The sequence below is a fragment of the Mustela nigripes genome, chromosome 2 (assembly GCF_022355385.1).
Source record: "Mustela nigripes isolate SB6536 chromosome 2, MUSNIG.SB6536, whole genome shotgun sequence".
NCBI lineage: Eukaryota > Metazoa > Chordata > Mammalia > Carnivora > Mustelidae > Mustela > Mustela nigripes.
The window spans coordinates 69,276,250-69,298,730 of NC_081558.1; the positions used below are offsets into that span (position 1 = coordinate 69,276,250).

Consider the following 22,481-nt stretch of genomic DNA (forward strand, 5'->3'; position numbering starts at 1 on the left):
GTTCGAGACTCTGAACACAATCTGTAAGTGTGAGCTAATGTTACAAGATCAATCAAGGTCATGCCAGGGAAATTCTGTCTCTGGAAAGAGAGCCGCAATGACCAGGCCACTTCAAAGCCCCATGAATGCCAAGGACCCTTAAGAAGAAAGAGTCACCTCTAAATTAGTTGGAGGATGAAGAGATTACTACAGACCTTAGACTAAGAAGCATGGGAGTGAGTTTTACCTCCATTTCCAGCAACTGCCACATTCACACAGTCCCTTTCAAAAATGCCAGTGGCCTCGAAGAAGAGACAGCTGCCTCCCCAGCCCCTCATTCATCACCTGCTTGTTGCCCTAGGACTGATAAGACAAATCCAGATCAAATTCCCTGGCAGCTGGGAGAGCTATAAGATAAGGAAAGGGAACTCAGGGGTCCAGTAGAGCAGCAAAGATCAAACTGTGTATTAAACTTTCTAGGAACTAAAACCTTGCTCCCTCTGTGAACCGAGGGGGAGCACCTCAAATGCATTAGCACCGAACAGGCTTTCTCGGGGAAAAACAATGCTTTCAGCTTCTACAAGTAGAATTAAGACAACAGAGCACTGACAGACCAGTCCATTGTCACAGAGCCAGAGATGGTAGAAAAATGAAGTCAAAGAGTAAAGATAAACCTTGTAGCGGAGGTGAGGGGCAAACGAGAGAAGCTTTGAGCAAGAGAAAAAGCACTAGACTAAGCACGAGGTATGGGTTCTTGTTTCTCTCTCTCTCTCTTTCTCTGTTCTCTTCCCACTTTGAAAATTCACTCCAATCTATCATGAATTTAGATTTTTGTATAATGGTGAGGTAGGGGTCTCTTCAAGTTCAGATACTTCTGGCTTGAAGCTTTTTAAATTTTATTACCAAAGTTTTCACAAGCATTACATCTGATGGCTGACTCTTTTAACTACTTTATTTTCCTCAGTGACACCTCAAAGTTTGGCTACAAATACCCAAGAGGTGTGGCTAAAGCTTTAATTTTCTTCATACAAATCTACCAGTTTTGTTTGAGAAGTTGCATCCAGATATGAGCTCTCAAAATAGTGACCTGAGGAAATTCTGGGAGGTGATAGAACTGTTCTGTATCTTATTTATGATTACACAAGTCACTGCAATCATTAAAAATCACAGAACTAAATACACCAAAAAAGTAAATTTTATTGTTTTACATTTTAAAAATGTAAAGACAAAAATTGTCAGTGATGTTCTAATATTACATCAAGCAAACTTCTTAATGATGGACGAGCTGTCTTAATTCACCCAGAAAGCAAAAAATAAATAAATAAATAAATAAATAAATAAAAGATGGTAAGTGTGGTAGAGTGATCACATCAATGACTTTAGTTCTGCACCCCTTCTGATAACCTCCTACTCTCTCTGCATCCACCACAGGACTTGCTCTATCCAATGGGATGTTAGTAGATGACACTCAAGCAGATCCTTGAAAGAGCACTTACATGTTTCCATTTGCATTTCTGTTCTTGCCTTCTGTCACCACAATGACAACATGCCCCAACTAGTCTGTAGAAGATGGGACATGAACATGGGAGCAAAGCTGAATCATCAGTCATTCCAGCCAAGATGGCCCATATTCAGACAATTACCAGATACGTAAGTGAATTCTGAAACCAGAGCTGCTTGGCCAGTTCAGCCTAAATTATCAGCAAATGGACCCATAAACTAAATAGATGCTTATTATTTAGGACTTTGAGACTACCTGTTATGCAGCCTTATGGTAACCACGGTAACTGATACAAAAGTAAGGAATTATGAACCATAAGAAAAAGGCATCAGAACCAAGAAATGAGTTAATTTTGGGGAGGTGGGAAACTATGGTATTTGGGCATACTTTTCTAAAAGTGCCCTTGTATTTGTTTGTTTCTTTATAGGAATAATACTGTGCAGGGAGATGAGAGCGAGATTGGAGTGGTACCAATCCAGGGATATGTCACCCCGTGATCAGCACCTGATAGTGAGGGTTTCTCCGTGAATCTTTGAATTTGAATCCATGGATTCAAGCACATACAGCCTCAGATGAATGCCACCAAATGATTGTAATAAAAACAGAGCAGTGCCATTGTAGTCTTTCATAAATACATGTGAATATGTACGTATAGATTATGTTTGTTTGCCTCCTTACTATCTGAAAGCTCTGCCAGACTCTAAAGTCTATGAGGATAGAGACCAATTCTGTCTTGTTCATGACTGTATAGCTCAAGCCTAGCATGGTGCAAGGTGTAGAGTAATTGTTTCATAATCATTTACTGAATAAATGAATGAATACTAAATGAGTGAATGAAATAAATGCCTCTAGGAGCAAGACAGAGTCCGGTTGGGGACTAGCCCTTTGGCTCCCAGCATGGGCACCCCAGATGTAGCATGTGGGCCAGTGGGTGATTTCCTGTCACATTCACAGCTGCTATCTTTATCTGGCTCAGGGATGGGTCTGGGCCACTTAGTCATGTTAGTGCTACAGAAGACGTGGCACAAACACACATGTAAAGGTGCAAAGGGCTAAAAATAGTAGTCTACAAATGTTAATTCATTCTTTAAGCATTACCCAAAACCCTTGTCTGTGCACATCTTGAAGAGAATATGGTTGTTTTTTCCCTTCTTCTAACTTGTCTGTTCCACCGTCTTACCATCCACATGCTAGCTAACAAATGATGAAGTGGGGCTTCCCAGAAACTTTCCAGAATTTCCATTGCCAAGATCCTTCTTGTCTTATTCCCACTCCTTTTCTCTATCTGCCATCTTGGTCTGTGCTTCTGTGTCTGGGACTTATGACCATGCCTTGAAATTGATCACTCCCCAGCAGTATCTTCAGCCTGGTCTCGGGGGTGAAACTGGCTGGAGCTGCCAGTGTGGTCCACCAGGACTCAGAAGTGTTGGCTATACTCTGGCCAGTGTAGGAGACACCCAACTCTGCTTCCTCCAGACCCCGAGTTCCAGCAGCTCTGGCCTTAACCTGGCACTGTTTTCCTTCTTGTCCCTTTCCTCTGCTCCCCTGCCCCATCGTTCTCCCTTCCCTACCCATTCTTCATTTAAAACAATAAGAGTGGGGCGCCTGGGTGGCTCAGTGGGTTAATGCCTCTGCCTTCCGCTCAGGTCATGATCCCAGGATCCTGGAATCAAGCCCCACAAAAGGCTCTCTGCTCAGCGGGAAGCCTGCTTCCCTTCCTCTCTCTCTGCCTGCCTCTCTGCCTACTTGTGATCTCCGTCTGTCAAATAAATAAATAAAATCTTAAAAAAAAAAAACTGTTAAAAAAAAATAAGGGCAAAATACAATGGATAACCTAAAGATTTCCAATATATAGTGTCTTTGTTTTATTAATTAATTAATTAATTTCACATTAATCTAGCAGTAAGAATAGCTTTAAAGCCTGAATTTTTTCTCCCTGAATTGATCTTAAGCCCTGGGTCTCCAATCCTTTTCAGGTTGGATTTGAACAAACTGGGAGAAAGCAAGACAATATGAGTGACCTAGACTTAATTACATTGAGATAATTAAACATCAAGCATTGGCAAAGCCATATTTTGTGGTCAGAGGACAACTGCCAGAGCCAGAGGGGCATTCAATAGTGGGAGACCTAAAGTGACCACAGGGGAAATGGTCTTGGGTCATCACACTCTGTTTGGCAACCAGCAGCTGGATGACACCCCTTGTCCTACCCATCATCAAGGAGGTCTCACCCTCTCATACCACCCCACCTCTGCAGGGCTGAGCACAGGCACTTGATAAGAGGCCTTCAAAGATACTTTTCCAAGATGCAATATGACAGAGTCCTTATATTTCAGGGGATGTGAGCTCCTTCTGAGTTTTCAATATTTCACAGATCTATGCAATCGCACTGAGATGCCAAAAGAACAGAGCAGCAGAAATAGAATTGCTGAATTGTAACCAAGACAGAAGGTCTCTATACTTTGAATACAAGATATCGAACAACTTCTGCATTTAGCACCTCAGCTCGGACACTAGAAAATGGGCAATCCAATGTGGGTTTGTTTAGACCAATGTGGAAGGAAGCTCTTCATGGACTGTTGAAGGAAGTGAGATGAACATGGAACTGGACAATAGGAGAAGAGGAGGTCCCAGAGCAGACACTTGTCCTTAGCCTCCCCTCTCAAAAAGTTGCAGCATTCCTTAGGAAGGAGGGATAGGGAGTAGCCACTAGAACTCCAGGAGAGGTAAGCCTTCATATATTTTATAATTATATTTTAATTAGGGCACAATTAGTTTAATATGTACACTTTATTTTTAAATATGTGCATTTTAAATAGAACTTTCTGGAGGTGATCCTTTAGTGACTCCCAGTTAGTCACTAATTGTAGGAAGTTCAAACACAGTGGGTGGTCAGGTCAGGGAGGTACTTTGGAAGCAGACAGTATCTTTCAGCACTTTTTTTCAAAGATTTTTTACTTATTTATTAGAGGGAGAGAGAGGAGAGAGAGAGAGAGAGAGAGAATGAGTGGGGGGAGGGGCAGAGGGAGAAGCAGACTCCCTGCTGAGTAGGGAGCCTAATGCAGGGGCTTGATCCGAGCATGACCTGAACCAAAGGCAGCCACTCAACTGACTGAGCCACCCAGGAACCCATCTTACTAGTCTTCGTGATGCCATCTCAAGGTAGCAACTTTCTAGAACACTCGTGGACATGGCCCACTCTGCCCAGAATACTAAACACCAGGGATTAGTTTGCTGAAAATGCTAACCTCATGTTCCAGGGAATTTGACTTTGCATCACAAAGGGTGCTAAGATTGAAGCCCCATGCCAGGGTGAGAAAGGCCGGAGTGCCAGGCATTTGCCTGAAGGGCAAGGTCTCTGGAGGCCACCGCACACATTCCACAGGGCAGAGTCAGAGGCCTTGCCTGGGGAGGGGTCTCCTGAGCCATGGCCCTTGCTGGAACTTGAAAGCCCCACCCCCCATTCAGCATGTGCCTCCTCTCCTCCATCTTTTAGTCACTAGGCATTAGAAAAGCTCTCCCCTTGTTTTATCTGGCAGAATCTTGGGACAATAATTGGACTAGGTTCAACTGGCCAGGAAACCAAAGCCCACAGAAAAATGCCTCATGACTCCTGCCAACCCCTGCTCCCTGCCAGTCCCAGCGCCGGACAAACAGCCCTGCCAGCGTTTGGATTCGAGAGGGGAAGTACATTCCGTATGTGGAAGCCACATAATGGAAGTTATGTACTTTTCGGGGACTGAGTGGGCCCGTGCCACGGCTGCTCCCATTATGTGGCTCATGAAAGGGTTTCACCTTCTGTACTGGAAGGGAGTTGGTCTGTCTACAACAAAGGCGTTCGCCTCTGTGGCTTTCTGAAAAAAGAATGTGTGTGCTTGTCAAAACAGAACTTTCCTGCGTACTTGGAAGAGTAGGCCTGACTGCCTGCCAGAAAGGAGCAAGACTCAGTCTGGTTAAAAAGGGAGAAAAATTCCACTGAGCAGGCCTGTTAGCCACTGCCCAGGACAGCCCTCCTCTCTCACAAAGACATTTGTTCACTGTGCATGGCTGCCTTCCCTTGCAACTTCCTGCCAGGGCGGTTCGATGCAGCATGGAAGGTGGAGAGCTGGCGAAGTCACGGGGGTGAGTATTTTCCTATCATGGAAAGGTAAATAAAACTTTTCTCCATGATGGACGGGAGTCGCAAGGCTCACAGAATTATGAGTAATGTGCTAGTAGATACTCTCACTTTGCTTTTCCAATCATTTTTTTCCCTCTAAAGTTGGCTGCTGTTTTCCCTGTGATAGTGGAAAAACAGAGACTCAAAGGTAGCTTGGTCCCAGACCTGGAGAAGGGCCCTGAAAACCCTCTTGGGGATTAATCAGCTGATTGTGATAGCTTGGCTCTCCTCCAGAATTTTGCTCTGGATTCGACCTCCCAATGCAGACCTGAGAATGCATTCAACCACAGCAAAGTTCGGGCAGGGTCCAAATTAGGTAGGACTCTACAAGTACAATAAACACCATCAGTTTATTCTGCAAAGATAATCTAATCTGGGTGTGATTGTCAAATATTTCCTTCCAGCGCTGACAGACCCTTTCCTTTGGTGGCCCCAGATTCCCAAGGAAATTTTCGTAGAACTCAAAAGTTCACCTATCTCCTTGTAAACAGATCATGTCTCCACATCTGCACAATAAACTATTTGAGGCTACGTGTGGATTCTAAGCCCCAGTGGTGAGAATTGCATCCATTTAATTTGAGTGGCCGGTTGCCTTTCCCTAACAAATGAAAATGACCTCCCTGGTTCCTAGGTACGAAAGAAAGAATACAGGCAGATCCTGGGTTAATTTCACAGTTGCCTTGTTGTTTGTGGTTGCAGAAACATTATGCTTTAAGATACCATAGCCCTCAAATATCTGCCTGAATTTCTGGAGACACCAACAAAAGTCTTTGCAGGATGAAGGACATTTTGGGATCTAGTTCCTAAAACTAAAGTTGTGAGCTCCAGGACAATAACAAAGTATTATCGCAGATAGTAATTATTGTTAACTTATGCAAGCTTGTTTAGATGTTAATGGGACTTTTTGTTAACTGATGCATGTAAAGTTACAAATTATTTATTGCTATCAATAGCTTACATCTGTGACCGTGATTGCTTTGTTATTAAGACCATGACTGACTCCCCGGGGCTCTGAGAATGAGTGTGTAACACAAGCCCCTGGTTCGATGCCATGCACCATTCCCTTCCAAGCAGAACTTCATCATTGTGTGAGGGGTTAAAAATCAACAGCAAGGAATAATGATAAATGTGAACAATAAATGAAACTTCAGGAATAGTCTCCTCTGTTACACCGGCTGATTTCCAGAGAGTTCACCTCTTGGGTGTGCTCTGTGGTTCCTGATGATCCGGGCTAATATGTACAGCCAGTGGTAAGACCTTAACAGTGGGATCAAACTGTAATTCAAGAAAAGGATACTAAGTTTAAGAAAAATGAGGGGCACCTGGCTGGCTAAGTCAGTAAAGCATGCACCTCTTGATCTCCAGGATGTGGGTTGGAGCGCCGCATCTGGTGTAGAGATTACTTAAAAATAAAATCTTTAGGCATGCCTGGGTGGTTCAGTTGGTTAAATGTCTGCCTTCAGCTCAAGTCATAGTTCTAGGGTCCTGGGATCGGGCTTCCTGCTCAGCCTGCTTCTCCCTCTGCCTGCTACACCCTCTGCTTGTGCTCTCTCTTTCTGTCAAATAAATGAATAAAATCTTTAAAAAAAAATCTTTATAAAACAAATAATAGCATGCGTTTAATAAGGATGGGCACTAAGAAGTTGCCATGAGCATTATGTGTTTCCTCATGTGATGCAATTAGAAGTATAAAATACTCCCTAAGAAGGATTCTTGGCAGAAAGAGTTAAACCTGGCTTTAATCAAGCATTTGGATATAACTACTGCTATGCAGGAAACTCAGGAGATAGAAGAACATGCTAAACAACACTATGAGGGAGAAGTCCGGAAAATGGGAAATTCTATGGGACAAAGGATATATTCCTTGAATGTGCAAATGACTTCGAAAACACTGGAGAGGAGAAACTATTATAGATTAAAGGAAACTTAGGAAATATATTTAAAAAAACCATGTGTGGGTCCATTTTGGATCCTGATTTTATCAAACCAATTGTAAAAGTTTTTGGAGAGACTCTGGAAAATTTGAACGAAGACAGGATATTAGATACTCTGGGTTGGTGATAATACACTAAGGATACTTTAAAAAACAAAAGTGTTTATCTCTGTGCGGGTGTGTGTGTATTGCTTTGAGCCACCTTAGCAAAAAAATTGGATATATTTGAAACAAGATTAGCAAAATGCTGATAAGTGTTGATGTCTGAGTAATGTGTCCATGAGATTTCAGCATATTATTCTCTCGATTTGTTGTACATCAGAAATTTCTGGAATATGTTTCCAAATAAATGAAAAGAAAGTGATGGAGAGATGCAGCTTTTCAGAGAAAGAATCTTGAAAACTTGCTGCTGCCTTACTTTGTGGTGAGCGCGGGGTAGTTCAAAGCAGCATAATGAGCTTAAATGTTGAGGTGGATGGTGGTTGTCAGTACAGGTGGCAGCTGGGCAAGTTCGTACTGAAGGTGGCCCATAGGCTGATCACGATCTAAAGACTGAGATCATTAAGTTGTTCTCTCTATCTACTTATCAGACTCGCTTCCAATCATCCTCAAACACATTGAATATCCAGTATAACATTTCCTGGAAAAACAGAAGGAATACAGCATATGCCCTGCTCTTAATGAGTGGACACACCAACACAGAGAGGATTAGAGAATTGGTTGAACAGTATAAACACTTAAGCATCCTTGGCCACTTAAACCACCAATCTTCCAGGATAGATCAGTGGAAAATTATGGCGGCCACGTGGCGTTGTGAGGATGGAAGGGTCAGCCATCTTCGGAGGGTATAGGGATTTTGACCATAGACAGATGCTTGGTAATGCTGCTGGCCTTTCTAATTTGTTAGCCAGGACCCTGGGCTTTGCTGCCCAGTACTTGGGCTTAGGTGGCTAATCCAAGCATGGGGTTTGCTGAGCTATAGCTCCTTGGTCCTAGGCACTTCCCTGATGGATTTCCATCCCTGGCCCTGGGACCGTATAATTTGGACAGCCTCCAGGAGGCATATGGCATATCCATGCTGGAAGCTGCCTTTCCTGGTGACATTGCCCCATACTCCCAGTGGGCCAAGTGCATTTGAATAAGTCTCCACATTGTCTCCTGGGAATAACCATTCTCTTAACTCTGTGCCCTGTTCTCTTCCTGCCTCCTTTCCTGTCATGTACAACAGACCCGGACAACACCATCCCTCACTTTGCTGCTTTTCCAAGAACCCGCGATCACCTGCAGCCCAGCATGTTATTCTGTTTCCCACCCCTTCTCCGTACCTGTTATATTTGAAGAACTCCAAACGATTGTTTAGGCTAATTGCAAAAGATATTTGAATGAGAACAAGTCTCTGGTGAAAGAAAAGCCGTGGTTAGAGAATGCTTTGTTCAGACACAATCTTGTTTCTGAAAAGTATGCACAGTGCCTCTAACTGCTTATCAAACAGTTCCAAGTATAGGTCTTACCTTTTGAATTGCTGGCTTTTAAAGTGGCCTCCCTGGCATCCCAGGTCTCTGCAGAGGTGCTTGAGGGGCCAACCCTGGCTATGAAAGAGGGATAGGATGGAAGAAGACATCTGAGCTTGCAGGGTCCCATGGCCTGCCTTCACCTCAAAGAACTCCTCTTTCTTCTGCTTCATCTAAGACTTAACAATTTTTCCTGTCTAAAAAAAAAAAAAAAGAAAAGAAAAAAAGAAAGTCGAATAACAACTGCTTTAATAAGTAAATATTCCAACTGATTGTTTATTTCTAGATAGTCTTTGCTAAAGAGCTTGACAAATGATTCCCTAAGATGTCTGGACATGCTACCTGCAATTTTGTTTCATCTATTTGTTTTGCTAGCAAAACTTTTCTTCATAGTTATCATGAAGACAAACCAGCCCAGTTTTTGTAGAAATTTGCAGAACTAGGGGACCCAAAGGTAATTGCATTTTCTATAGCTAATCTTTTTCCCAAGCAGAAATTCGGTGTCACCAATCAGCCAACATCCTATTACGGTATGCCTCTGTGGCTCACTCTGCCTTCCCTCAATTCCATACCGGCATTTAGAAGCCACTTGAACATGGCAGGGGCCATGGGGGAAGTAGTCTCTCACTGAACATGAAACCTGAACCTTTTCCTACTAGAAAACCAGATTGATAGATCCAGGTAGCCTCAGATGTGCCCCTCATCACCCTCCTGCTCCCATAATTCCCACAGCGAAATGCCAAGCAACATTTGATAGTGACAGGAAAAACAGCCACACCATCGATCATGAAATACTGGGGCAGCAGTGAGAGTTAATCACTGACTTCTTGTCACTATTTCCGAGAAAAACAATGGCAAAGTTACTGCCTGATAACCACAAAGTACCTTCATGTTTCAGAGCAGATAAACAAATTGCGGGTGCCACTATCACTTCCAAACCTGAGAGGAATGCATTAAACAGAGGTTAGGGAACAAACTAAGGAAAAGAGAATGACGTCCTAACAACTGTCATGTTCCCAGTAAGGAGTCAGACAGCCATATATATATTCTCTGGCCAATGGTGGGGAATGGGGGTATTTCATTTTATGCCAACAAATATTTATGGAGCACATGCTCCAAGCAAAGTCCTATGATCTCACCAAAGGAGCCACAGGGACAGTGAGAGATGTCTTGTCTTCAAGGTGCTTGTAATCTGGTTACCCAGCAAAGTTGTCTTTAACTGCTATAAAACATAAAGCACAAGGTATTAATACATGAAAGAAACTGACACAGGCACCAGTGTCATGGGTCTGGGGATGGCACATCACACGGAGGACCCAACCTTAGGGTATGACCAACCACCATGCCCTCCTATGCATTTAACAGGAGCCGTACAGCTGGGTTGCCCCTGGTAATGCTGCGGCCCTTTTCATGTAAGCAACACCTGAGTAGGATTGCTCTCTATCTATGGTTACTGTGAGGACCCAGAGAGATTCCCTAGAAAATAGCTTATTGGTCCCAGAAAATTCAGATAACATGAATGCTACATAAACAAAAACAAAAAACAAAAAAAAAAAAAAAAAAAGGGAGGATTGTGGTCTTGGCCTGATTTTGAGGCCAGAGACCTCTTTATTCCAAAATATCTCTCCGATTAGCCTCTTTTAGAATACAAGATTTGTCCTGTAAAAAAAAAATGCTACCTTTGTAAGGAATTGCACATCGGATTGATAATGGGCCAAGGTGCATTAACAGATGCTCAGAGCTGGCAGGTTTGATAGAAAGAACATGTCACTGAGTTAACCCACTCCTCCTGTTCCTCAACCTCATCAGGAACTTCAGGTCCCTGATTTCTCCACTTTCTTGCTGTAAATCATCTCTTGCCTCTCCGTCTAGCTAAGGAGTGGATACTCATTCCAGGGAAGGTTATTATAAAGTTATGGAGAAGTCCTATTGAATCCAAAGATGGGAAACTAAGCTAGCCCCATGGGGATTTAGGAGCTGGAGCTGTTCTCTCCATATCTTAGGTACAGTTTTCTCACTTCTTCTTTCTACCTACCTGTTTTCTCCTCTGTCTGCAGATCACCTTCTTTTACCATCTCATCAACTTGTTCATGGCCCCCAAATAGCCATTCCAGCCCTAGGTCTATTGGGATCCCCATTGTCCATGTCTTTTGGATAAAATCCCCAAAGTAGAGCTTCTGATTACTCAGCTTGCATGCCATGGCCTGACAGTTGGCCTGCAGCCAGGCATTAGTTGAGTCAGATGCCCCCCTTTGCCTCCCACCGACAGTTCAGTCAGGAAGGTAAGACTACATGATCCAAGGTATCCCACAACACACACCCACTAGAAATCAGTCTACTTGGACCGCCACAACAAAGTACCACAGACTGGGTGGCTTAAACAACAGAAATTGATTTTTTCAGTTCTGGAGGCTGGAAGTCTGATCTAAGTGTTGGCAGGTTTGGTTTCCTCTGAGGCTTCTTTCCTTGGCTTGCAGATGGCCTCCTTCTTGCTTTGTCCTAACGTGGTCTGTGTTGTCTGTGTCCTAATCTTATTCTTCTTTTTTTAAAGATTTTTACTTATTTGACAGAGAGAAAGAGAGAGAGAGCACAAGCCAGGGGAGCAGCAGAAGGAGAGAGAGAAGCAGACTCCCCACCAAGCAGGGAGCCTGACATGGGGCTCGATCCCAGGACGGAATCATGACCTGAGCTGAAGGCAGATGCTTAACTGACTGAGCCACCCAGGGGGTCCTGTCTACATCCTAATCTTCTTTTTGTTTGTTTGTTTGTTTGTCCTAATCTTCTTATAAGGATACCTGCCATATTAAATTAGGGCCCACCCTAGTGGCCCCATCTTAACTTAATTACCTCTTTAAAGGCCCTATCTCAAAATATAGTCACATTCTGAGTCAGACTGAGTGTTAGGCCTTCAGATTTCAATTGGGAGGCCAAGTCAGCCCATGAAGTCCAATATGCCCACCAGAAGGAATGTGGGAGGGAAGAGAATAACCGATTTCTCTCATGCCATGGTCTATGATTTTTCCGCCAAAATCCTCAACTCCTATATCATTGTTTTTGCCTCACACACCTGAGGGGGAAAAAAAAGAAGAAACCTTTATACCAGTATTAATGTCTTGGCCTATACTTACGCTGCCAATCACTTTTAAAGAAAATCATTCCACTACTCATACTGGTGGCACAGCAAGTTCTCCATCATCAGAGGGACCCAGAGGGACCTTGGTGTGCCCTAAAACAGCCCTTGTCTCTTTTTCACAGTGTCTGTTTCAATTCTTTCTACTCTCCTCAAACCTCTTCCCTCTTGGCAAATATTCTTACTTGCTCTTCCTTATAGAAGATGGAATGCATCTGAGAAGGACTCTCCTTTGACTTCCTGCTACTGAAATTACAAACATACCTGCATCCACTCTTAACCTTCTTCTCCCTCCTTCTAGTTGAAAGGAAGGAACTCCTCTCCTGCCTGAGACCAGTCCCAACTTCTGGCTCTGGGTCTCTCTTCTTCCAGTCTCTGGGATCTCCTCCCTGACTTATCTCTTCTCCATTCCACCTGGTTCTTTTTCATCAGATTTCTTCTCTGTGAAACAAAATAATCTTCCCACAACCCATATTCTCTCTAGCTAATCCTCAGAGCAAACATTTAAAAAGGCTTGACTACAAATGCTTTCCACTTCCTCACCTCCCATTTGTTCCTCAACAGTCAATGTGGCTTCTGTTTCAATCACTGCTAAATGGCATGACTCCTTGCCACCCCCTATTATACTCCTTAACTGAAAAATTAAATCTCTGCCTTTAAGAATGGGCTACATAACTTTTATCTGTGTTCCCATAGCATTTGATTTTTGTTCTTATCATGAAATTTATTGCAATGACTTCCAATGATCCATTTACTTCATGATTATAAGTTCCTTGAATAGAAGGGTTAGTTTTTTGCTTGCTAAGGCATCCTGCCTGCTTCAGTGTCCAGAACAAAGAAAGATATTCAAGGTTACGGAGCTAGTGATTGACAATGCCATTCTTCAAACCCAAGTCAATGCCAACCCCATTCTAGAATAGGCTCTGTCTCTAATTATCAAAGAGATTTCTTTAGACCAGTGCTTCTCAGACTTTAACGTGTGTGCTCATCACCAGAGCATCTCATTAAAAGGTAAATTCTGATTCAGCAGGTATAAGATGGGGTGTAAGGTCTGCACTTCTAACAAGCTTCCAGACAATGCTACTATTGCTGGGTCCCACCTAAAAGTAAGGGTCCAGTGATATAAAAACAAAATGCTTTCATAGAATATATCAGAGAGAGTCTCCCTCACCCAGTGTAAGCTCAGACCCCAAACACAATGTGAGAGGGACTGAGAAGGGGTCCCTTTGCCTTCTGTTTTCTTTCTCCAGTCTCAGAGCACCTGCTCCCTGTCAACCATGATTCCTTCCTGTGCAGTTATACATTTCAACTCACACTGCAGTTCTTGACTGTGTTTCTCGCTCTAGGAAAGATTCCAATTTGACAGTGGAGGATGAGATAAATCCTGAGTTATCAAATTGTATTTCCTGAATCTGTCTAAACAAATTCCCTTAAAACTTGCTGAGGAAATGGTTCCACTATTTCCCCAGTAATCTGGGTAGAGTTGATGTCATTCAAAGCCCAGAGATCAGCTAGGGCCATTCCCTTCTCTTTCTTTAAGGTGCATCACTCTAAGGAGAACTTCTCGCTTTCCTCTATAAGAAATTGAAGAGACAGTGCCTGTGAGCCAACTGAGCAAGGGATCACCCCTCCACAGTGGAGAAGGCAACTGGATGTCACAGTGGGCTACCGTGTGTTGGGTATCAAAGTCACTGATTGTGGGTCACTTCTACTATGTACACCTAGCTCTCTATTTCTAATTGAATTAAACATAAGCCCTTCTTTCCAACTTAGTAGCCACCATTACGTTACTCTACCATACCTACTCAACTTTCTTAATATTACTTTAACTTATTTATGTATATCCTATCAATACACAAAAAAGGAGCACTGATGAGCTGAAAATTTAATAAAAAACAAAAACACATAGATATGATGATGCAAATGGGAGCAATGAAAAAGTCATTAAAACAAGAGGAAATTAACAAAAGCTAAGTCTCTAGAACCTCAGGAGACTTTAGTTTCCAAATATATTATCAATTTCTTTCTATTCCAAAGTTGTCTAGGAAAACCTAAACCAGAGCCAGCTGTCTTGCAAAAATCTAAATTTGTACCAGTGCTCAAAAAGGAGACAGGAAGATATGCAAAGCTGGATTAGCTTAAACCCTCCCTTCTATCAAGAAAACCTCCCATGTGTGCTCCCTTAGTGAGGGTAGGGTCAATGACAATGTGTTTGTCACATGTGCTTGCTTTCCTTCCCAGTTAAAATGTACATTTCTGCACAAAGGTATGTGTCTCTCTTCTGAATGCAAACTTCTTATGAAAACTTCAAATATTACCACTCCCCCAGAGCACCTTAAACTCTCATTTCAATAAGCTCCACTGAGACTTTCATATAAACTCTTGCATAGAAAGTCTACAATTTTTCCCCTCTTCATATCCACGCCCCTTTCAGGGGTGGTTTAGTTGCTCTTCCAATCAAGAAGTGGAATTACTCCCCCACTCTTAAAAGCTGAGCTGGCCAAATGACTTTCTTTGACTAACACAATGTGGCAGAAATAATATGTGGGAGTTTCAAACCTAGACTTCAAGAGACCTTGTATGCTTCTGCTTGCTCCCTGGGGCCCTTGGCTTCTGCCATGGGAACAAGTACAGACTAGCCAAATGGAGGATGAAAGACAACATGAGGTAGAGTCAACCCAGCTCTCCCAGCATAGGTACCAGACATATAAGGGAGAACAGCCAAGATGAGCAAAGTCAGCCCCAAGCAACCCACCAGCTGACCACAGGTATATGAGTGAGTCCCCCCACGATCACCCTAGTCTGGCCAAGATAAGAAGAAATATCCAGTTGAGGTTCACAAATATTTTGATAAAACCTCAGTGTTTATATTTACCAGATTATGTTAACTCATGGAAATAAACACAAAATTGATGGTGCATTCCCAGAAGAATTCCTTGATTTGTAAATAATATTCAATCATGTCATTTTGAAAACTTTCATGAATGTGTGGCCAGAGCCAGAGAGCTAGCTTCCCTACCTCACCACCCCTTCCATTATAAGCCATGTGGCCAACACAGAGCTAAGCACATAGTAGGACTTCAATGTAAATGGGATGAATACATACAGCTTCACATCTGTCTTACAGAAAAACTGAAATTGATCATTAAGAATCCTGCAGACCAAGATCAGCTCTAAATAAGATTACTTCTTCCTGGTCCCAGGGGGACAACTGTCCTACCCGGACAACAAGTTTTCCAGGTAGGAAAACGTCTATTTTTCTGGCCCAGTAGGCTAGGAGTTCTCAACCTTTTTTTTTTTTTTTTTTCTCCTGCTCTCACACCTTGAGGGACACAGACTGTCTTAGATAATGGTAGCTCACCACAGAATTGTGCCGGGCCCTTCCTCCCGTGGTGAGATGGGGTACTTATCAGAGTAACAGTGCATGTGTGTTGTTTGAAAATGCCTTCCAAGTAATTCTGATCTGCCCCCTTCCATCTACATGGAGAATCACAAGGGCTGTTATCTCAGAGTGGATAACAATCTGTTTTCAAGCCTTCCCTGAACTATATAAGCTTCTAGTCCTCTGCTGTGCAATATGGCCTCTATGCATCTATAGCTGTTCCAATTTAAATTAATTATAATTAAATAACATGAAAACTTCAGTTCATCAATGACACATTTTAAGCACTCCACAGCCACTTGTGAGCAGAACAACACAGAGAATATTGTCACCACAGGACCTTCTACCAGACAATGCTATTCTAGTCTGCCTGGGAACCCCCTTAGGCTCCTACAACCTCTCTGTCCCACAGTAACTCATCTTGTTGTCCAGTCCTCAGTTTCTCTGCTCCCTTTGCATTGCTTTTTTATTGATCTTTTCTACCTTTTGCCCATTGTGCCCCTTCTCCCCCTGAAGTCAGGAGCCACCCAGAGCACCTTCCCCCAGGGTCCTGGATGTCAACAGCTTCAGTATTTTCCTTCCTCTAGGAGCACATTGAAAACCCACATTTACATTTAAATGAAGGTCCTACTTCAACCAGACAGAGGTATGCCTCGAAATAAATCCATATATTTCAGGTAAGGGAGTTATCTTCATTCTCGTAATGTAACCTGTCTGGACTCCATTGGAAATTATTACAAACCCGCCGTTCCCAGTGCCTTCAGGAACAGAGTGCCGATGTGGTCTGTCGGCTAGGAATCCAGGTTGCAAACCTTTGCTGAGGGCTGGCTTCCACTCTTTCTTTGGCTGTGCTGTCTCTAAAATAACCGATAGCAGTTTAAAGCTGAGCAATAAGTCTTGCTGCTATAATTGGACATGGAGCAGAAAAAGACCTCGAGCTGTAATGGGAGGTATGTTTGCTAAAGGTGATCCATCTTTCCCTCCTTCAGGAATCTGCTCCTGCTGGCCATTTCCAAATCTAAGAAGGATCATCTTGACCTCTTAATGATCCTGGCAATGAGAGGAATAAATAAGAGTACCCATGCTGATGTTGGGTTCCTCTGGAAGCAGATTTGGAAACAAGGATTTTAATACAAATAGTTTATGTAGGAGGTTATCCCAGGAAGCACAGTTTGGGGTGATCAGATGAGGGGGAAGGGAAGCAAGCCAATGTGGGAAGCATTGATTACAGCTATAACCAACTGTGGCTCTATCCACTAGGGTCCCCCAGAGATAGTGTAGACCATGTTGGTGTTGTTGAGATGGGGCATTTATTTTTCAACTACCAATTTGTTGATTTTTGTTCCTGGGGACATTAACTACCTATACCACCTATGAACACATCAAACACAATCCTGTGGTGAGAGGCAGCCCTCAGAGTAATTGCAGGGATTATCAACAAGGATGGGAATGGTAACATCAAGGGGCTACACATGGGGCACCAATGGCTCTGCTACACCCCTCTTCTTAATAGATAGGGATTTCATCCATTTTCATAAGCAAGCAGGAGGTTTGTTATTCTATCACCTGGACCATTTCAAAAACCATCTCCCCTCATGATGCATGGTGAGAACCATATCATGGTTCTTTACCCTAGAATATGGAAGTCAACCTGGACTCTGAGAAGTTATAATGGGTACCACAGATTTGCTGCATTGGCCTGCTCAGTTTTATTTTTGCTATCCTGCATGATTGTGATGGAGGGGTCTAAGGATCACGAAAACCTGCCTGTCTTCCAGCTGCAGAGGAGGACGCATGCCCAGGGCCAGGCTAATCATAGTCCTCTTATGGCTATTAAATGTTCGAAGGGCTCGCCTGGGCCTCAAGCAGTGTCAATTGGAATCCTTTAGCAAGATTTCATATATGGATGCTGGGGGAGTGAGCTTCTCAAGGGCCGTGTAAGCTTGGAAGTGCCAAGGACCAACTTGCCGTCCACAGAAAGAGAATATCTGGAAAATGAAGCCATACTAGGGAAAGTGAGACCAAGGAACTGATAGACAGAGTCTGAGTTATGATGAAAATGTGAGCACCTGGATCCAGCTTTGCCTGAAGTCAGTCCACTCCTAACTTTCAAAGCTCACAAGTCAACAAATGCCACTAGCTATTAAGGTTAATTTTAAGCTGGGCTCCTGTCACTCAATTGAAAGAATCCTTTCCAAACAATGTGCCCCCAGAATATCATACTCTTTGTTGTTTTGAGAGCAGACTCTTCATCCATTAGAATATACAGTGAGAAGATAGGCCACTGCATTCACCACTGGGGTGTCAGCATCACCTTTGTGTGCCCTCCCTTTCCTCCAAGGTCCGTGGAGGAAGACCCACTTTGCTTGAGATTTTCTTGACTCATAGACATTGTAAGTTGTATAACTGATCAGTTTCCTTCCTCACATTGGCTGCTAAGAACACCTGAGGGAAAATGTGTTCTGTTTCTCCTCCCATCATTGCCCAAATTCTTCACATCTTTTATGCTTTGAATTATAGGTATTTTTGTACACCACCAAAAATCCATTTTATTTTTCTTTTGAATAAGAAGAATTGCAGCAGCTGTGTTCACACTATTCAACTTTAGCTTGTAGCTACAGTGGACTAATACTTGTGTGCAACAGCAACCCTACTCACTGAACTTGTTTTTTTGGTTGTTGTTTTTTTGTTTTGTTTTGTTTTTTGCCTCGGAGCTTCTCCAAAGCAACCAGGGCTTACTCAGTCCACACAAGCACCACCCAAAAGGCAAAAGGTTGGGGGATTGATATCCTCAGGAGAAACCCTCTATCGAAGGAGGATGAGGATTAGTACAAAAATGCCTCAGCTTCCTATTGGCTAAGAGGACTCTTTTGAGGTGTATTTTACACTATTCCTTAGGGACCCCTTCCCTCTCCCCGCCAAATTGTGCTCAGGTGCCCATGGAAATAACCAGCTTTTATTTGCTTTAAGAGCTCACCACTGAGGTACCTTTGTGGTTCTGACAGTTAAGCATCTGCCTTTGGCTCGAGTCATGATCTCAGGGTCCTAGGATCATGCCCTTGCTCTCTACTCAGTGGGGAGCCTGCTTCTCTCTCTTCCTCTGAGTCCTTCCTTCACTTGTTCTTTCTCTCAAATAAATAAAAAAAAATCTTAAAAAAAAAAAGAACTCACCACTTACTAGCTTTTCTTCTTCCTATTATCTCACTCCCCCCATTTCCTTATGTTATTTCCTGGAATCACCTGCAAAAAACTGCAGGCACCCTTCCACAGGTCGTTGTCAGGCTCTGTTTTCAGTAGAACCCAAACCAAAAGAGAAATAAGTAAGTTAAATTAAAATAAACAAATAAATTAGTTAACAACCTTTTTTCCCCCCACACCCCATTTGTGAAGATGCTAACTGAAACAGCAATTGTGCAAAAAATAGTGCAAATTCAATATGTTTGGCTGAAAATGGCATAGAAAGTGTCTGAGAAAGGTCCCCCCACCAAGCATGAGGATCATATTCCCTTGGCAGGGAGGGCTGTGACGAGATTCTGGAGGGAAGCCAAACAATCACAAGACTCGGTCGGACACTCCGCTGCCTGCTGGTTGCAGAATGAAAGAAAAATCACTGAGGTGAGGATCTCCTTCTAGTCTGCAGGCTTGCAGACACATTTATATATACATACCATGCCATTATACTAAAGAGAATTGCACTAAAATAAATGGAAAAGAAACAAATACAAAACTTGAAACTTGAAAGAAAAATAAATTAGCTAATTATTTCCACATCTAACCATTTGGTACAAATGTCTGGCAGGATGTAACATTCTCCCTCCCTTTTCTGTGAAGAAAATTTCCACAGCATTTGTTCCCAACCATGTAATGTATTTCCTGTTGTGATCTGTGAGTTGTTCACGCCAACCTGATGGCTCGCTTCTCTTAAACCTTCCCCTTACAGCAGGCAGAAGTGATGATGTTCTCTGGGATGGGAGGGGATGGCTGCCCCATAGCCTGGGGACTCCCCTACTCTGAGACCATCCTAAATCCCTTCTCCCTGGTTTAGTCCCATGAACCTTTGAGGCTGAGCCTCAAAGAAAATTCAGCCAACACCCTGAGGCCTACTCACTACTGCATGCTGGTGTGCGAGGGACAAGGCCCTACTCCTTCGGAAGTCCAGAACGTAGCTGCTACCAGGACCAAGCCCAGAATTCTCCAGAATACACAGCCAGGGCAGCTTTCCACATGAATAAAACACAAACTAAACGTAGCCAACAGAGTTTGACTCCACATCAATCTCTACAAAAACCATTAAAAAAAAAAAAACCAAAACAAACAAACAAACAAAACAAAACAAAACAAGGGAAATTGGAGCTGAGAGAAAGAAGAAGGAGATGGTATGGAACCACCATGAGCCTCCTGCACAGGGTGCTGTGAGGCAGGAAGGGTCTCTCTGGCCAGCGGAGACCTGGGCTCTGTCCCGGCCTCAGTGGCTTCACCTGTCAAAGCCAGGCTTTACACCAGCTGCTTGGGGTCCTCAAGAGACCCTCCAGGCCCCAACATGTAGAGTTAGCTGAATCTAGGGTCACTGAAGGGTCTTTGATTGTGGCCCCGGGAGGTCCCAGGGCTGCCCCCCCCAACAAACCCCCATATCTCCAGGAAGCGTAGAGGAGGCCTGGTTGACCACAGGGCCCATTAGGAAGGGCCTCACTGGTGACTTTGTCTGGCAAGCCTCCCCCTGGATTCCCTTGGGGACTCTCTGACTCAGCAACCTCCCAGGAGAGCCTTGGCCTCGAAGAGATCCGAAGCAAGGATTGTAAAAATAGCGCCAAGAGACTGGGATTACAGAGGAACTGTTTCAATCCATCAAAGACTCAGGCTTTTAATGCTTCACACTGAGGCTCAGGCTTGTGTGGAATGAGAGTGGACCTGGGCCTTTGTTCCCGCCCTTGGCTGGAGCCAGGCTGGTGTCCTTGGAGGGAAACTCGAGCAGACTCCCAGACTCCTGAGCCACAGCCATTTTCCTAGCAGAAGCGACCATGCACTCCAGGCCAGGTGCAAGTGGTAGGGAGAGGGTCTTAACTTCAGGAGGGTCAGGACAGCAGTCTCAAGGGCTAGAAAATTCCCCAGCAGAAACACTTGCTAGGCCTTATAATCTGCAGCAGCTTGAGGACAGGGCAGGGTAACAAGGAGGGCTATTTAGGGGGTGAGGTTTTGTTCCAGGGAACAAGGCACCGTGTGGCTTGGAGTGAATGGTCTCCCGTAGAAAAAAGACAGAGAGGGCTATTGGTTCACCTGGAAACAGGAAAGGGAGGTATAGAACTCCCAGGCATTATTGTTGGTCATGCTCTGTGACCTTAGGAAAGCTGGTCGCCATTCCGGGCCCCTGAGATTTCTCACCTCCTGTCAAAGCTCAGTGAATGCATCTGAAGAAAAGGGAATGGCAGTGGACCATATGACTGCCAATGTGCAAAGGAGCCCCCCGGTACCCCAAAGATGCAGGGCAGCTGGCATGAAGGGTAGGTGGAGGGAAGGCATGGTACTCCTGCCCACCCCCACTTCTACCCTGCAGAAGCTTCCAGCCAGCAGAGGTCACCCCCCACCCCACCATACTGCTCAGAGAAGGAGGAGCCCAGGCCCACAGGAGGTTACACAGCCCGGTGCTCACAGGGAGCTGTTTCTCTGTAAGCACTTGGCACCACTGCTTGTGGGCACTGGGGCTGCTCCTTTCTGGGAAAAACCAAGAAAAGAATCGAGGAGGGATCATTCTGCCCCAGAAAGAATGGCCCATTTCTCTTCCCCTCTGGGGCTGCTGAGCTCAGTGCTTAACAGCTGGGGTGCTGGGTTCAGGCTGCTGTACATTCCAGTGCAGGCTCTGAGACAGCATATTCCACCTCTTTCAGTCTTGTTGCCTGACTCGTCAAATAGAGGGATCAAAGGTAACAACCTTAAAGCATTAGCAGGATGATGTTCTTGTTTGTCAAAACCTAGCAAATAATAATGGGTTAATAAATGCTGGTTATTTTAACTCTTGAACTCTGAGGCAATGTTGTCCAACACATGAGAGTCTCCATAAGCCAGGTGCTAACCTCTAGGAGGCTGTTGCCCTGAGTCCTTGATGAGGGGAAAGGAAGGGACTTATGCATTAAAATTCTCCAGCTTGGGCCTCCCTCCAACCATCTGGCTTCCCTTGTGATCCAGCCTGACCAACCATGTTAGCTCAGAGGCATAAAGAGATGGCCTTCCTAGACCTAGATCTCTAGCTGCAGATGGAAGAGGAGGGGAGGGACTTCTAAAACCTTCAAAAGCAAAAAAAGATTGAGGAAATCATGAGAACATTGAGACCATGGAGTTGGAACCCTAGGTTTGCAGATTTCGGTTCAATCATTTCTACCTTATGTAACCTTGAGAAATGGAGATACTCACCTTTAACTTGGGAATTACTATGAAGATTAAATGAGATCATGTATGGATAGCTCCAAGACATGTTTTTTGTTTTTTTTTTAATTCCCACATTTTATTTATTTATTTATTTGTTTGTTTACATTTATTTATTTTTTTTTTTAGTACTCTCTACCCTCAACGTGGGGCTCAAATTCACAACCTAGCGATCAAGAGTTGCATACTCTTCTGACGAGCCAGCCAGGCACCCTCCTCGGAAATGTCTAATAAGTGTTAGTTTCCTTTTGTTTGGAGGATAGCTCCATGAAATCTCTGTCTCATTCTCTGTTGTGTCTTGGTTCACTCTGCACGGAATCCATCACCAGACTTCTCAAGCAAAGATCCCGTTACGCTCTGTGTCAAACCCTGCTCTACGCAAAACTGCGTGCTCACACATGCACACGTACACACCTGGCCCTTTGAAAAAGAAATGTACTTCTTACAACCAATCACACTCAGGAGGAAT

General features: G+C 43.8%; 1 long non-coding RNA gene across 1 annotated transcript in view; it reads left to right on the forward strand.

Annotated features, from left to right (window-relative positions):
- Window positions 1-5,466: 5,466 nt before the first annotated feature.
- Window positions 5,467-22,481, forward strand: part of LOC132009937 (uncharacterized) — a 149,582-nt gene continuing 132,567 nt past the window's right edge. The window contains exon 1 of the long non-coding RNA XR_009402098.1: window positions 5,467-5,602. This is a non-coding gene — a long non-coding RNA (uncharacterized LOC132009937). The remainder of the gene's footprint in view (window positions 5,603-22,481) is intronic.